Genomic DNA, 19126 nt, shown 5'->3' on the forward strand with positions numbered 1-19126 from the left:
ATTACTAATTATAGGTTATGTGAGTAGACATAGAAATTTGTTTTCGTTTTTAAAGTGTGGCAAATCTTTTCAATGATTTAACGTTTTCTGTCAATATTTTTCTGTTTTACAAAACGTTTTAGTTGCTTACGGTTTAGTGCTTTTAATATCACATAGATCGTGTTCAGATGTCTCTTTAATTTGGGCTTGCAACGATTGCAATTAGTTACATTGATCCTACGCGTTTTTTCTAATTAGCAAAGAAACATAAGCCATTCTAAATCAAAATTATAACGCGATAACAAGCTTCACACTAATCACGACACTGACGGTGGTCTGACAGACATTATCATCAACCGGAACTTCCGTAGGTTAACCTAACTCAAGATCCGGGTTAATGGGCAAACTATACTTGTAAAACTGGGCTATAGATGGCGGGCTTGGATGTCTTGGAAGAAAACGCTGTTTACAAAAGCATAACCTACGTCCGGTACTTATAGGGAGCTGTAATATGATTCACTTATGATAATAAACATGATAAACCATTGCTGTTCATCAGATGTCTACTATGTTTTTATAGTTTTCTAGATACGAACGTAGCTCTAGTTCTCTGAAGTGTTCTTTTAAAGACATAAGTCGATTATTTTAAATTAATTTTATTTTGGTTTATGCTAAATGTAAGATTCTGAAATTATTAGAGTTATCAAACAAAACGTAAGTCAATTTAAACAAAAATTGATTAAAGTTGGCATTCTTGGGTTGTCTCTGTGCCTTTTTTGGGGTAGCACTGACTCTGTATTGTGTTTAAGAAAATTCTGAGGTAAATATCAAACAGACTAAGTCAATATTACTTAAAACTATTTCAAATTGATGGTGTTGGCTCTTATTTGTGTATTTTTTTCGAAGTGTGAAAGAACTTTTCACTTTTATGGTTGCCAAAAAATATAGGCATTGCCCCATAAATAAAACAACTACTAAACAATTTTTTTAAACCAAAATATTCCATTAAGTTTTGCATATTCTCTTAGTGTAACCTGTCTGCGTGACAGGCGTATAACCATCTTGACTTGAAAATCAAATTAAATTTCCGATTAAACCTTTAAATTAATAACGAAATGCCTTAAATTACCCCTATAAAGATAATATTAGCCCTTTAAACTTAAACCTATCCCTTTAAAACAAACTGAAAAGAAATTCACGGTTTCCAAAAATAACTACAATGAAAGAGGAAATAGCCCATCAAAATTGACAGCGAACTTTCTAAAACTATCCTATACCCCAGTATCCACAGTGCAAAATGAAATGCCTAGCAACGAAAACTTTTTCCAAGAAACCAGAGAAATACTACGCTTATTTAGACCCCCAAGCAACAAGACCTTGAGTCACTATCCTGGTACCTGGCCCGACAAACTTCTAGAACAATTTTTTTTAACCCTTAAACTGACCAATCCGTATTTGGTCCCAAAACAAAAAGTTTTGCCCATTCGCTGTTAACATGAATACGCCCGGCTACGTCATAAATATGGTCCACTATTCGCCAAACTGAAGTCAATCAACAAACGTCACTATCCCAGAAATCCTTGCGATAAACTAGAAGTTATATATACGAAGTCCCTCCTGTCCCATCGTCAGTCGGATACCTGAAATGTCTAAACGAGACCCTGTCGGCTCACCCTCAAGAAATCTCTAAACGGACGGAGATTATTTTTTAAATCGAAACCTTTATTTTTATTCGATGTTTTTATTTTTATTCATTTGATACCTTTATTTTTCATCAAGTTGAATCGGAGAATATTTTAACCCCTAGAAGAAGAGAGCGCGCGAACCCTTAAATCGAGAAAAAAAAACATAATTAACCCTTAAATAGCGTAATCAGAGAAAAAAAGATCCTGAAGAAAAACCCTTAAATCGAGAAGAAGAAAAAAAAAGATCCTGAACCCCTACAAAGAATATGGAAGAGGAGCTACTTGGCGTAAGAAATTAAAAAAAACTTGAAACTATCGATTAACTGGCTTGAAACTATTGTTAAAGAACCTGGATTATGGTTGACGGATTGATTATTTTTAAAAAATCTTAACTTTCTATTTTTGAACATTATTTTTTTAGTGCATAATTGCACGCTTTTAACCTAACAAACCCCTAAATTTAATTTTTAAAATCTTAAAGGCTGTAGGAGGTAATCCTAGTGAGGAGCCATTTCAAAGAGGTTATAAATTGCAAACCTCCCTTAGATGTAAGTTTAATTGTCTTGTTTAATTTCTTTATTTTGACCCCTATTAAAGTGTGTGAACATTTATGAACAAGATTGAATATTATGTTGAATATTAAAAATTGGATTAGAATCTATTTTGACTCTCACTTGACATATACCAACAAACGCGGTCACTTTTGATTCAGAAATTTTATAAGCCCCTCGTTTCCGCTAAAAAGGCCTTAATTCCCCACAATTGACTGCATTCTAACATCTAGTCTAGCGTTTGCGAGGATGAATCATTAGTGAAAATAGGTAGGTGTTTATCTTATACTTTAATCCCTCTAATAAGACGTCGAACACTCCACCTTACCCCCATAAAATCTTAAAGAGCATCAATAAAAGGCTTATAAATTGGCGCAGTCGGCAGGATACGATACTTCGGAATCTTATCAATATGATGGATTCTGACATGTCTTAAAGAGAGTCAAGATTGGTTCAATTATTAAAAAACCCCTATATTAAGAAAATACTAAAATAATCGAACAATCACCATGAGTCTAATTGACACATCGGATCTTATTATATACGTTTTGATTATTTTGATAATCATATTGTCGTATGACAAAGTAATTCTACCCTTGATGAAATTATTTTATATCGTGGTTAGTTGGATCCAAAGAAAAAATTTAGTTACCCCTAATCTTAAAGATGAAATGATATTAAAACTATTACAGCAAAATACTGAATCACAACAAATGTTTAAAGAAACGCTAGAGACACTCAATAAGAGTTATAGAGATTCATTAGAAACCCATAGAGGTTCCCCTCCCCAATCTTTGAGATATAACTCAAGTTCGAGTTCGGAATCTGATACCCATCAAATTAATACGAAACGTACCCATATAAATGATGTACCAAAATCACCCGAAGAAAATGTTATTGATAGAGAAGAAATCCTTAGAAGAGTCGAAAGAACTAGAAGAGAGGAAGAGAGGTTAGACCCCATATTTACATCTACCCCTTATAACCAAAAAGAAACAGTAAAGAAAGTATCCCTCCCCTCCAATATTTACGAAGAAAAACGTTCGGAAGACCCCTATACGACACGAGTAAAAGAATTTTTCAACCCCCCTACTAACGTTACCTTGAGACCAGAGAGAGAGGAACTTTTTCCAAGAAACGAACCTATACTAAGACAGAATACCTTCCAAGACAAGTTGAAAAGTCCTATATTTCCCGTATACGAGAAAGAACAAGAGATATCAAATATTCCTGATATTACCTTAATTCCTAGAGGAGAAAAATTACAATATTCAACCCAGAGAAATAGAACTTTACCAATTCCTCAATTTACGGCAAGATTTAATGGAGAATCAAACCTTATAGAATTCCTATATAGCGCTTACGAGTATGGGATGATAACAGGCGTAACCCTTCAAGAATTATTGACCCATATACCCCTAGCATTCGAAGGACAAGCAAAGAAGTGGTATTGGAAAAATATTAATCATTTTCATACCTGGGATGACTTTGAGAATAAGTTTAAAGAAAAATATTTGGGAGATAGTTATTCCAAAATAATCAAAAGAAAAATCCAAACAAGAAGGCAAAGACCCAATGAGAGCCCTGAAGATTATGTTCAGGATATGATAAATATTTATGATGAATTACCCTCTATCCCCTCTGAGCAGGATCGATTAGACCATATAATTTTTGGATTAATGCCCGAATATGAAGCCCTATTAAATCTGAAAACATGTACATGATGAACATCTAGAGGTAGTGAAGCAACTTCAACCAGTGATGGGAGTTTTACACCCTAGAAATCAAGGAACAAACGAACCCCGAAACCCCTTAATAAACAAATTTTGCAACTATTGCAAGGAATACGGACATTTTGTTTATAACTGCCCAAATAAAAGAAGTAGACCACAAGAAGTAACCTTACCCCTTGAATCGTATCTTCCATCAGCTAGGCCTAAATGTTTTGTATGTAATTCTACGGATCATATGGCTCGAGATTGTCCCCAAAAACAAAACTATCAATCAAGAGAAAGAAATGAAGAACAAAATACCACTCCCAATAGAACGGTTGAGATAACTGTTCCACAACATGAAAACTCAATTAACGTGATACGTAATTTCGTCCCAAGAACTGGAAGTATATCCCTTCAATTACAGAATGGCAACTATGCTGCAATCCTAGACACTGGAGCATGTACATCATTTATGGTCAAAAATGTCGCTGAACAAGTCTACCCAGAAAAAGATTTTAACCGTCTGAAAACAAGAGAATTCTTTTCAGCTTCCCCTAACAGTCCTCTTAAAGCTGAAGGCCCAATTAAACTTCCTGTACAATTAAATGATGAAATGGGTCCCCCTATGGAAATTGAATTTCACATAATTGAGAAAGCAAACTTTTCGATTATATTGGGATCTAATTGGATGACAGATGTAGGAGCAAAACTGAACTACGAGGATCATAGTATCACTTGCACAATAAATGGACAATACTGGGTGTTTCCATTTATTCAAAACCCAAGAGCAACCCCTACTACTATGACAATGACCAATGACATAAGCATGCCAGAAGATATAGATCTGGATACAGAGAAAAAACAAGAATTGCAAAACTTCTTTATCGAAGAGAAAAGAATGAATGAAAATTCCCTTACGGAGGATGAACAAGACAAAGAAGAATTCAAACATAACACCCCTACTTTTTATCCCACTGAGCGGTTATTGAATGGAAACAAGTTGATTAAGTCTTCAAGTACTACAACCCCTAGATCAAAAAAAAAAAAAAAAAAAAACTTAACGTGATGGTAAGATAAATATGCCAAGTTCGGGGACGAACTTTTCAGAAGAGGTGGGGATATATAACCATCTTGACACGAAAATCAAGTTAAATTTCCGATTAAACCTTTAAATTAATAACGAAGTGCCTTAAATTACCCCTATAAAGATAATATTAGCCCTTTAAACTTAAACCTATCCCTTTAAAACAAACTGAAAAGAAATTCACGGTTTCTAAAAATAACTACAATGAAAGAGGAAATAGCCTATCAAAATTGACAGCGAACTTTCTAAAACTATCCTATACCACAGTATCCACAGTGCAAAATGAAACACCTAGCAACGAAAACTTTTTCCAAGAAACCAGAGAAATACTAGCTTATTTAGACCCCCAAGCAACAAGACCTTGAGTCACTATCCTGGTACCTGGCCCGAGAAACTTCTAGAACATTTTTTTTAACCCTTTAACTGACCAATCCGTATTTGGTCCCAAAACAAAAAGTTTTGCCCATTCGCTGTTAACATGAATACGCCCGGCTACGTCACAAATATGGTCCACTATTCGCCAACCCAAAGTCAATCAACAAACGTCGATATCCCAGAAATCCTTGCGAGAAACTAGAAGTTATATATACGAAGTCCCTCCTGTCCCATCGTCAGTCGATACCTGAAATGTCTAAACGAGACCCTGTCGGCTCACCCCCAAGAAATCTCTAAACGGACGGAGATTATTTTTTAAATCGAAACCTTTATTTTTATTCGATGTTTTTATTTTTATTCATTTGATACCTTTATTTTTCATCAAGTTGAATCGGAGAATATTTTAACCCCAAGAAGAAGAGAGCGCGCGAACCCTTAAATCGAGAAAGAAGAAAAAAAAACATAATTAACCCTTAAATCGCGTACTCAGAGAAAAAAAGATCCTGAAGAAAAACCCTGAAATCGAGAAGAAAAAAAAAAGATCCTGAACCCCTATAAAGAATATGGAAGAGGAGCTACTTGGCGTAAGAAATTAAAAAAAACTTGAAACTATCGATTAACTGGCTTGAAACTATTGTTAAAGAACCTGGATTATGGTTGACGGATTGATTCATTTTAAAAAATCTTAACTTTCTATTTTTGAACATCATTTTTTAGTGCATAATTGCACGCTTTTAACCTAACAAACCCCTAAATTTAATTTTTAAAATCTTAAAGGCTGTAGGAGGTAATCCTATTGAGGAGCCATTTCAAAGAGGTTATAAATTGCAAACCTCCCTTAGATGTAAGTTTAATTGTCTTGTTTAATTTCTTTATTTTGACCCCTATAAAAGTGTGTGAACATTTATGAACAAGATTGAATATTATGTTGAATATTAAAAATTGGATTAGAATCTATTTTGACTCTCACTTGACATATACCAACAAACGCGGTCACTTTTGATTCAGAAATTTTATAAGCCCCTCGTTTCCGCTAAAAAGGCCTTAATTCCCCACAATTGACTGCATTCTAACATCTAGTCTAGCGTTTGCGAGGATGAATCATAAGTGAAAATAGGTAGGTGTTTATCTTATACTTTAACCCCTCTAATAAGACGTCGAACACTCCACCTTAACCCCATAAAATCTTAAAGAGCATAAAGAAAAGGCTTATAACTAAAACCAAAAACCACGAAAGGTTATGACGATATAACTAATTTTATTATAAAAGGTTGCAAAGAGGTTTTAAGCGCACCTCTTGCACATATATTCAACCTTTCGGTAGGCCAGGGACTCTTCCCTGGGAGTTGGAAGGTTTCTTTAGTCTCACCCATTTTTAAAAAAGGCTTTAAGGGAGACGCGACTAATTACCGCCCGGTCTCTTTTTTATGCGCCATGGCCCTAGTTTTCGACTTTATACAAATGGTTTACTCCTAACCTTCCAGAAACCCAGCATGGTTTTGTTACAGGCCGTTCTGTTGATACCAATCATTTATTATTTCTAAATTATGTCGAGCCATTAGTTAAGAGTCGCGGACAAGTTGATGTGGCATAGTTAGATCTATCTAAAGCATTTGACAGAGTATTGCATCAAATATTGATAAAGAAATTAGCGGCATTCGGCTTGTCCGGTCCCGAATTAAAATGGGTTGTAAGCTATCTTCATGGAAGAAGAAATTTTATTAAGTGTAACAATTTTTTGTCCAATATATCTTATGAAGTCTTGTGTGAACTACCCCAAGGATCTTCACTGGGCCCATTATTCTTTAATATATACATCGCAGATATTTCAAGTTATATAACGAGTTCTCAACTTTATCAATTCGCGGACGATCATAAGTGCGCGAAATCGGTAGTTAAGATTTCTGATTGTGAGGCACTACAACAAGATTTAGTAAACCTGCAAAAATGGTGTAATTCTAATAACATCCCTATAAATGAAACCAAAACGAAAATTATAACTTATACCCGCAAAATAAATCCCCTAGTATACGACTATAAATTAAACGATAAAGATTTAGACAGGGAACTGACTATTTGTGACCTTGGTGTGGTCTTTGATCATAAGTTGCTATTTGTTGATCACGTAGGGTATAGTTCAACCCGAGCACGAAGAACTTTAGGTGGGATATTAAACATAGCTCTCCAAATTCGATCACCCAAATGTTTTCTGAAGCTTTACAAGACTTTAGTTCGCCCACTAATCCTTTATGGCTCCCTCAGCTTTGGAGGGACTTGCAAAACTAACATTGACAAACTGGAATCCGTCCAAAGAAAATTCATTTGGTATTATTCATCCTATTTCAAAAATAGGCATTTTTATATTTACGAAAACACACTAAAATCTTTAAATCTGGAAAGTATATCACGGGTTTTAAAAAAACTCGATATTGTTTTTCTTTGTAAACTGATTAACTATAAAATTACTTGTTCTGTAATATTACATAAAGTGACCTTTAATATTCCTAATCGAAAAACGAGAAAGCATAAAACATTTTACACCAAATTATCATGTGACCCTATAAATAGAATCTTGGGAACGTACAATGATAACTTCCAGCATGTAAACTTATTTAATTTTACTTTGACCCTAAAGAACTTTGACGATCAAAATCCCGATATTAGACAGCAGCATGATCGAAATGTAAATTCTACCATAAAAAATTTATAATGTAACAATTTCAATTTTACAATTAACATGTGACGCGTTCTTTTAAGAATTTAGATATTTCTCCTTACGAGAATAAGATTTTTATTTTATTTTATATAAAACTATGTGTACTACCTAGCAGATACCCTTTGTATTGTTGTGGAATACAATAAATATTATTATTATTATTATTACTATTTTCACATTTCCATGGTAAAGGCTTTGCAACATGGGGATAAATTGTATTGATGTAATTTAAGAGCATTTTTTGGAGGAAACAACTTCAGTGACCATTGAATGAACTCTTATAATCGCAAGATAGGCTATAAGAAGCCTTGATGAATATTTCAACCCTCCCTATCTTGGGACTAAATAAGGGTTGATAAAGGCGTATTTTAGGTTGGTTGAATTAGTTTATCTAAAAATCCTGGCACTCTATTGTCTTCGGCAATCTTCACAATGTAGCCACCAATCATAGCCCTAGATAGGGTTTTAATTGTTACGAGAGAATTTTCGTCAGGGGTTAATTGCTCCATTTGAAAAAGCAAAGACTTTAAATATTCTGGTAAAACTATACCTAGTTCCTCTGGTTTCTACTCATTTTCTTCTCCCTGGACTAATTTGGAACTTGTTTCTGAGGCAGTGTTCATCACAATTTCCTTTGAGAACGACCCTCGACTTCACCTTTAAGCAGTTGAAGCCTTCAGTATTCCTATTTTTAAGTGGTACTTCAACGATAAAACACAGGAGCGCAATACAGTGCAACGGCAATGTCAATACTGTGAACAAGATAATCTTTAAAGTACAGCCAAGACTGAGGTAAACAATCCATAGGTGACCAATCTTCGTCCCTTAGAAGACGATTGAGGGCAGAGTAATCCGCTCGGGTATAGTCGTAGTCGAGACGAAAGTGTTGCCCAGGTATAGTTGAGCACTGTAAGGGAAAGGAGGTGCGTATAACCAGATGATCACTACCACCAAGGGGTGGGAGATCGTTTAGTTGCGGAATAATTGCAACCAGATCAAGAGTATTGAAGCGGAGGACCGAATACGTGTGGGAAAACGTAAATGTTGCGTTAGCGCCGAGGTAGTGAGAAGGTTATTAAATTGAGCATTGAGGGAGGCATGCTTCACGGAAGATAGGGTATCCCAGTCAATGTGCGGAAGGTTAAAATCACCGGTAATAATTAAATTCAGTTTAGAGGCGGCAATACTTTCTAAGTCGGCAAAGAGAGTTTAAGTTTGATCCCGAGGTGTATTAGGGGGCCGACATACACAACCCTAGGTGGCCCATGTGCCGGAAGTAGACGTTTTAAGTTCAACCCAAAGGGATTCTGGGTATTGTATAGTTAAAGGGACTTCATGGCATGTATGGGAACTTTTAAAAAACATCATGATTCCACCCCCAGTACGGGTGAGACGATCCTTACGGTATAGACTAGTTAGGTAAATTGAAAGTTGCATCATCTCGGGTTTCTAAAGCCCAGGTTTCACAAACGCAAATACAATCCACATCACTGGAGGCCAAGACATTTGCCTTTTCTCACAAAGCTCACATAATGTCCCTCGGCCAACGATTGACCTTTATATTCATAAAGGTCAATCGTTGGCCTTTAGTTTTACACCTTTAGTTTTAAAAAGCATCTTTGCTCAAAGTGACATTTTGATTTTCAAAACTTGATATTTTGGTCGAAATCTTAATTGTATGACCATCTTTGTAATCGACACGGAGAAGACAGAGAAAAACGTACTTTCCGCTGGATATCAATACATCGCGCTCTTGTATTTTTGGGTTGTTACAAGATAGGCATGACACCTCTGTTAATCTCATCCTTTTTTCTATAGATTTCCAATCAATTTTATCTCGGTTTTCTAGTGGAAGATTGAAAATGTTGCTTTCAACAATAATTTCAGAATTTTGCTCAACTTTAAATCTGGGGCATTTGGTAACGTTTCGCGACTTAGACCAAAAAAAATCTTTTAGAGCCTTAGTGTAATCGGCTCCCATTTCTTGGCTTAGTGTCGTCAAGAGGACAATCAAAAATTCACTGGTGTCTTGTTGATCGTTTTGCGTAAAATCATTTTTCCAACAGTTATTCTCAATTCCAAGCCTTTACGACTGAAATTTACATGAGAACTGTAACCCTCTGTAGAGTAAAACTAAAATAGGGAGATTCTCCCGAGGGCCATAAAAAAGAATAAAGACAACTTACTTTAATAATCCAAAAAATAGAAGATTTCCTTCTAACTTTATTGAAGTCAGTCAAAAATACTAAGGGATAAAGATCCCGCAACTATCACGTTTATACAAATACTCCGTCTTTGGAGAGGTTAACAAAAAGGAGAAAACTGCTCTCGACCAGAGGCTAATAGTAACTAAAAATTGTTCTTGCGAAAATATCGCAGTAAGTAAAGTGGGGGAGTATGTAGCATGGAGGCATAACACCCTGCCAGATCCAAGGAGTAGAAACTCCAGGAATCTGGCAGCCATGACACATCCCCCACATTAGGAACTCTGATTATATTGGAAAAATGTCAATTAATCAAAACAAAAAAGGTTACCCCTAGGAACCTTGTAATTATTAGCAGGGGTCATTAAGTAGTATCACAAGTATCACAATTTTTTTTTTTCATACTGGAGCGAGGTCTTTGCTGGGATCGTCCTTCTTCTTGTTTGCCAAACGGGCCAGTCTTCTAACTTCCCTCCTTTCTAAAGCGGCTTTACTCCGCTTTCCTGGGCAGTCTGACACAACGTGATGACCGACTTTTCTACAACGCCAGCAGATAGTAGTGGTCCAAACTAACGGGTGTTTTGCATCAACAATTTTTGAAGGGATTAGTATTTTCGGAGGGAATTTCGGGGTCCACCCCATTGATCCGAATCGCTCCCAATTCATTTCATCTTCATTATCCTCATCATCAGTATCTACCAGGGGAATCCATTGGAGTGGTACTTCGTTGGTTTTCGGGGAGGTTTCCCCCTTGGTGACGGCTGTTTTAACTTCGTGAACCACTATTTGAGGTTCTTTAACTTCCGTGTGTTGAGGGGAAGGGAAAGGAAAGGTGTTAACGACCAAGGGTCCTCGACGCCCTGGCTTACTGAGGGAGGCGTAATCGGGAAAAACCCTCGTGACTGGTCCGGGACCGACTGAGGAACTGTGATTCCTTCCATTTCCTCTCTAGAGTCTTCTAACACCAGAAACTCTTCGTCATCTTCTTGGAACGGCCAAGAAGTAGAATTATGTCCCGGCGTATAGCCTTTTGAGCAGGAGTCAGTCGAGTCAAGATATTTATTGGGCATATAGCAGTCATTGGCGGCATGTCCATAACCGTTGCAGTTGCGACATATAGGGAGTTGATTTTGTTCGTTCGGGCAATATTCCTCCAAAATTCTAACTGATTGTTCCGTCTTACTTAGTACTTTTTGATCCTTTTTACGCAAGGTCAAATCTTTAGGAAGGTTGAACATCCAATTACAAGCCATATGCAAGTATACAATATTAATATTGTCTTTTATTGGCTTGGGAGATAAATTCCCATGGGAATATAGAGATTGGCTCTCGGGAAAAACAGAAATATTCCCTTTTTAGGTTCTGGACGTTATTATTATTAAGGTAAACTTGAACCTCATAAGGTGACCTTAATCTTGAATTATCAGGAGGTCGATAATAGATATCAACTTCAATACCTCCGGGCTGAACTGTCGCGCTCTTACATACCTCTCGTCGCCATCCCAACTTAAAAGGTTCTAAATAAATGTCGGGTAATGTAGCCCTATTTAGACGAGGAGTTCTCATAGACTCCGATAACGTGGTCGAAGATCTGTCAGACGCAGGCAGCGATTGGGATTTCGATTGAGGGATCTGTTCATGGGTTGATATTTCTTCTGTAAGAGTAGAAATCGGTTCAGGAGGTACTATTTCTTCCGAAAAACCAGAAGAAGGAGAATGGTGTAACGCAAGTTCCGATATGGACCTTTCAGAAGACGTTGATTTGTCTTCCGGCGTTACAATTTCTTCTGTAAAACAGGATGTTGGTGTATGTAGCTTAGTTTCCACGACTGATTCATGATCAGACGGGGAAGCCTCCCCTGCCGCAGAAGGCGGACTATCGTTAAAGGGATGATCGAGCTGAAAAGCCCTCATATCATGATAGGTAAAAAGGAGGAGAGGAGGGTCTTCAAAAAGGGCCATGCCCGGTTCACTATCCGATGGTTGATGAGAATCATCTGGAATAGCAGGAGGGATCTGTTGATCCGTTGCTTGATCATCTAGAGTAATAGATGTCGGCGTATAAGGGACATCTGGAATAGCGGGAATGATCTGTTGATTGACATCCTGACCGTCCTGAGGAGGTGACGGTGACGTAGAAGATGATGATGATTCAGATGAAGTAGTGGAGGAAGTCTCCTAAGGGTGCTGGTGCGCGCTACCACCATCCGTAGAAGGACTAAGCTCAATTTCATCTGCTACTTCTGATTGAGAAACGGGGGCATTTCCGACATAGTCGAAGACAGCTACGTTTGTCCAGTAGAGTTTTAAATGCTCTAGGTTGACTTTCCCTACATTTTGTCCTGAGTTAGCATCTTCTAACTCGTAAAGTACGGGAGAATGTTTTGCTACTATTTTAAAGGGACCTGCCCTTTTAGGACTAAGCTTTTTCATAAGCTGACCTGTCGTACTTGATAAAGGATGTGTTTCCATCCATACTAATGTTCCTACCTCAAACTCAAGAGGGTCATGGCGGAGGACATAGTATTTTTTCTGGTGTGCTTTAGCTAACTTAGACAATTCATTACTGAATGCTAATTGTTCCTTAAGAGCCTTCAAAGCCTTACTAAGACTGGGGTCATCAGGGTCCTGAATGGGTTCTTCAATGTCTAAATCCCAAGGGAGACGTGCCTCCCGCCCCCGTGGTTTCATGGGGTGCGGAATTTATAGCAAATTGAAGAAGGTCAAGGGATTCATCCCATCTATCATGGTGATTCCCTACATAGAATGATATTATCTCGCCTATTACTCTATTTACTCTTTCGGTGGGATTTACCTTAGGTGTGTAGGGGGTAGTAAACTTTGGGTTTATTTTAAAAGCTCTGCACGTCTGCAGCCAAAGTTTCGAAGTAAACTGTACCCCTCTATCACTAAGAATAGCTTTCGGTGCTCCCCACCTAGTAATAATAGACTTGAAAGCCTGCACACAAGTCTTGGCAGTAATAGTTTTTAGTGGAATCATTTCCACGAATTTAGTCATGTAATCGACAAAAACTATTAAATATTTATAGTGGTGTCTACTTGAAGGGAAAGGTCCCATGATATCGACACTGATTTGGTCCCAAGGACTTGTTATTTCTGAGGGTTGCATAAGCCCTGGCTTTTTTCTATTCCTAGCCTTAAATTGTTGGCATAAAGAGCATCCTCTAACATAATCCTGGACGTCACTAACTATAGTAGGCCACCAATATCTAAATGTGACTTTACTAAGGGTTTTGTCTTTGCCCCTGTGAGCCGATAATGGGTGGTCATGTAATAACCTCATGGCTTCGAGCCTTAAACGAGGAGGTAAATAATTTTTTTCAGGATAGTTCCTGTAAGGTCTTCTATAAAGAAGATCATTTCGTAATTCAAAAAGTTTATGCCTAACGGGGTTAGGTCCTTGCAAGGAATTAATAATAGGGGAAGCAAATGGGTCTTCCCTTTGAGACTTTCTTACGTCTTCTATTGTAAAGACTGAATATAAAGCTCTAGGACCTGGAGGACGTATCCGACCTTCAACAGAATCACTAGAGGAAGTAGTAGAATTTTGACTTGTACTACTACTAGTTGGATCTTGGTTACTAGTAGAATTAGATGTAAAGGAGCTAGAGTTAATACTTAAAACGTTTATCGGGCCCTCGATAAAGCGTCTGCTACTACATTTACTACTCCTTTTTTATGCTTAATTGTAAAGTCGAATGTTTGAAGGTACATAGCCCATTTAACTAGTCGAGAATTTGGTTCCCTGATGTTAAATAACCATTGTAGAGCCTGATGGTCAGTGAGGACCGTGAATTTACGACCTTCTAGAAAGGGCCTAAACTTCTTACCCTTACGAAAAATGTCTTAAGAATGCTTAAGAATATTCTTGCGACTTTAAAAGAGCCCTTGAGAGTTCAAATGTAGAGAAAATTTTCTTACGAATCCTTAAAACATTTATATAGAATTAAAGGGAAAAAACAGTACATTTTTAAGAGAAATTCGTTCTCAATAATTCTTAACGCAATCCTAGAGAATATGAAGGAATGAAAATAGGATGCATTTTTAAAGAAATTTCCCCTAAGAAATCAATGAGAAATGCTCGAGAATATATGAGACTGGAAAGGTTATGCTTTTTTTCAGAAATTTCTCTTAAGAACTCCATGAGAAATGCTTGAGAAAATATGAATCTTAATATATTACGCTTTTTTGAGAATTTTTTCTTGAGAACTCTATGGGGAAAAGCTTGAGAAAATATGAGACTTGAAATTTTAAGCTTTTTTGAGATATTTCTCTTTAGAACTCTAAAAGAAACGCTTTGGAAAATATGAGAGTAAAAGGTTTATGTTTTTTTTGGAGAACTATCTCTTACGAACTCTATGGGCAATTCTTGAGAAAATATGACACTTAACATTTAATGCCATTTTTGAGAAATTTCTTTTAAGAACTCTATGAGAAATACTTAAGAAAATTTGAGACTAAAATGTTCATGCTTTTTTGAGAGATTACACTTAAGAATTCTATGGGAAATGCTTCAGAAAATATGATACCTAAAGGTTTATGCTTTTTCAAGAAATCTTTCTTAAGAACCTAATGCGAAATTGTTGAGAGACTTAATTAAAAATATTATATTTTCTATGTATTTATATAAACAACTGTATGCGAAATATTTCAGGAACAAAAAATTCTTTTATTTTTGCATTAAGAATTATCCACTTATACCATGGGAATTTCAAAAACTTTAAATGTATTAATTTTGTAGAGATTTTGCCCTAAGAATTATTATGAATATTTTGACCTTAAAATAGAAGTAACTGTTTTTAAATTAATTTCCTAAGAATTATTTGTGGGATTTATGAATTGGATCATAAAAGTATCTAAGAAAATAATGTATAAGCAACAAATTTTAGATCCTTCAATACAAAACAATTCGTCAGTTCCCTTCCAAAACTAGGTTCAACTTTATCAAATAATGTTTACCATTATAAACAAATCGCAGGACCTTCGTAATTTTGTTTTCGTTAAGCGAAATAATAGTTTGTTTTGTTGTTTCTTTAAAAGGGTACATAATCTGTGGGAGTGATTCCACAACCATAAACTCATTTGAATGCTCAATTTTTAGTTTATGAGCGGTGGCATATACTCTATTTCCGTTTGAATATATCTCAATAATTCTCAAAAAGGTTAAGTCGCGTTCCAGTTCAACGCAAATGTAACAATTTTCTGTTTTTTTACTCTTACACTTAGAACTAAAAGTGATTCCATTTACTGTAACGCTTTTAAGATTGAGCGTGTCCGAGAGTTTAATATCATGCTTCTCTAACAAGATAGTTTCATTTATCGTGGGTTTTATGGTTTTACCTAAAGAAGTAGTATTGCTGTTTTTATCGGTTTTTAATTTTTGTGGTGGAAATTGGCTATAATTATTAGTTAGCCTATTGAAAAATTTCATTACTAATGGTTTTGATTCAAAAATTTCTTGGTTCATAACCAGAGAAGGCAAATATTGTGTGAACAAAAACTTTTGCGACATTTGAGTCTGCACATATTGTGTCCCGTTAAAAAGTTTCAGAAAACGCCCATTGTTTGACTCGAACGGAAACGCAGAAAACGACCACAATGGTCCCCAATTAGCAACACATTCAACTACTTGATGTAAATTATAGAGCATACTAGATATACCGTAAAGATTTTCGTATCCTGATAAGAATTCTGTTACAATTTTTCTAATTTGATAAAGCATGTCTATTTTGATCTCCTTTGCAAGTAAATTGTGAAAAATTGCCACTAGTTTCATCCAATTGTTAAAATACTGCCGTGGGAGAAGATCTTTTAAAACGACTGGAGAGTAAAACAGCGCCCATGCTCTCCATTCTGAAGCCTTCCAATGTGCTCGTAAGTCAAATGACCTTGGTTTTCGGGAAAACTCCTTTGGAACTTTTATCTGCAAAAGCTTATGATTTAGTTCATTCAATTTGTTTCCCAAATAAAAATCTTCCTTGTTATTCTTTTTGTCCAACCACAGACTAGTAGTACTTCTAAAAACTCCGAGACATAAACAATGCATGTAGTCTACTGTTACATTTTCCACAACATCTTTTTTTTTAATTTAAGCAAAACAGAAGGCCCCTTGACGCCTTTAATTATCTCTTTGGTATCAACTGAAATTTTAACATCTCTTAAAAATGACGAGTGAGTTCTTGATTCAACATCTTCATAATTATTGAACGGATACGCAAGAATATGGCCTTTGCCTTTTTCTACAATTACACCTGGATGATAACACCATGGGCAGCCAAATTCGCCATTAAACTGCGTGGTGTTAAGAATGGCGCAACGAGCTATAGTGTCAACACTGCAAGGGCCTGGAAAAACCCTCGACCTTAAGGTTTTTCCTTCTTTATTTTTCCAGACGATTCCTTCCGAAGCGAGTGTGTTTAAAATTTCGGTGAACGGTTTCAGAAAACAATTCATTGAAGGCTTTTTTTCTCCAAACCAAAGGCTGGCGCACAGCGTGTTGCGAAATCTCGTTCCGATCGGTAATTCATTAAGGGTAAATTGAAGTGGCCAAATAGCAAATTTAGAGGACTCGAACACAGGAACTCCGTCAGTGTTCCATGTTATTGAGATGTCGAAATCATTCATATTCATTTTTTGATATTTTGATGACATAGTAATATCAGATACATCAAATACATTTTTGTTTTTTGATAGATCTGGGCTGTTTACCTTAAGCAAGTTTCCAATTTGAAATTCAATGTCGAACACTATGAAGTAGTGACCTTCTTTTAACATGGAATCCACGCCATGTGATAAGTGGCAAATATCACATGACAATTCAGCTTGATCGTGTATCTCCGGTCCAAGATAATTGCAATTGCAGTTTGTAGTTTTACAGTAAAAGTATGGTTTCATCAAATGTTTCGGGCTCTCAAAATATTTATGGAAAAGATATTTGGTTGTGGGGAAGTTGGTGTTTGAATTTTGTGGTAAATGCCAACGAATTAATTCAAGTAAGCTGGCAGTGGCTTCCTCTGAAGTATGATAACGTAAAACATGTGCCATAATTAACGTCATGCTCTCCTTTTTGGTTAAGTGCGCCCCGTCATACAGTTGCTCGTCCTACGATTACAATTATGTAGGGGTGCGCAGTAAATTGTGGTCGACATTCTTACCAATCCTTTACACCCTTGATTTTTCCCAATGGAGTCGCTATCCTCTTGTTCACAGGTAGAATTATATGGACTACTTTCCACATCAGACTCCGTTTCCCTAACATAAATAATTAATTTGCTTTATTGAAAGCTTTTAGTGGTTGTTATATAAGCATACATACCAAGGTGTATTGTTCCTATTATTTGGTTGTGACTCTTCTGAATTAGTGTCATTGTCATTGTAAATTACGTTCGAGTTATCACCATTATCGGAATCAGATTCAGAGCTTAAATTTAAAGGATTAAGGTTTTCATTCTCGGGTCCGAGTTTTTCGTCAGAATTTTTATCTTTGTAAGTTCCGTATTTATTTTTATATCGTGTTCGAGATCTTTTTGGTATACTTTTAGAGTCAGCCCTTAAATACTCCCGATATCTCTTTCTACTTAAACTTCCGCTCATTCTGATATTGTTTTTAGGTCTTAAATAAATTTATATGTAACAGCTGTTAGCAAAATTTTAAATGGAGTTATTTTATTTTAGCGTAATGAAACATCGACTACAAGCGTTTTTACGGTACTATGCTTTAATAAATATCCTAATATTCATACCAAAATACTGATTATATTTCTGTTTTCTGACACACTCTAAAAGTAACTGGTTTGGTGCAATAATAAAACGCTATTTCAAGCAGTAGATAAGAATCTTGAAGAAAAGGGGGATACAAGCTTAGCATGTGCCGAATCTATACTAAAATTCAACCTGAGAACGTATTAGTCTTCTCGTAAATAACCGGTATTGCCTTTATAGAAGTCTATCCATTTTCAGGTAGAATATGTTTTAAAAAAGTTCCCTCTTCCAAGAAAAAAAAGGATCGACCGTGCCCAGTTGAAAAGCCGGTAGAAAGCAAGTCGTTTACTCAAGCAGTGGAAATTTGTTCATGCGGTTTTCGCGCCATTTTAGTGAACGACTCGTAACTGATAACTCCCTACAATTTCAACTTCTGAAGTCGCGAGGTGTTAGGCGTGGTTGTTATGGCGAAAGTTACTAAATCAAAGTGCAAAGGACTCTTCGTTTTAGTACAGTGGACTACCGAAACAGAAACATTAGATGTGTATTCAATTAGAAAAATTGCTGACCAAAAATTGGCAGGAGAAATCGCAGGTGCAAGCTGATTCAAAAAATATGTGGATATGGTAACTGATATTGTATGGAACAATGAAACCTCTAAAGCAAAACTTTTGGCTTGTGGTAAATATTTCAAATTTTTTTATAAGTAAAGACCATGTTTAATTATTTTAAAAATATTTTCAAATTAAAAAAAATGTTTGAATGTTTTGAAAAAGATTAACTTGCTACGTAATTTGCAATAAATAGGGAGTGGAAAAACCCGTCCTTACAACGTCATAGGCTTATACCTCTAACATCGGTGTCATCCCCCAAACGGTGGAATTTCAGTATCTCAACTACAAGCGCTCCCCCAGTAGAGGTATAAAATGACGTCTGATGTTTTTTCCCTCCCCGAGCAAATTCCACTTACCTATATGTAATTTGGAAAAAAAACCTACTTATTTGCATTGGTCCCAACTCCGCCAATGGGATATAGTAATGACAGTACCCTGCCTTTGACTGTGTTAGGGTCTATGGGAAGAAAACATGGCCTTA

The sequence above is a fragment of the Phalangium opilio genome, unplaced genomic scaffold (assembly GCF_054372755.1).
Source record: "Phalangium opilio isolate 3A_F unplaced genomic scaffold, DU_Popi_V2 ptg000043l_1, whole genome shotgun sequence".
Taxonomy (NCBI): Eukaryota; Metazoa; Arthropoda; class Arachnida; order Opiliones; family Phalangiidae; genus Phalangium; species Phalangium opilio.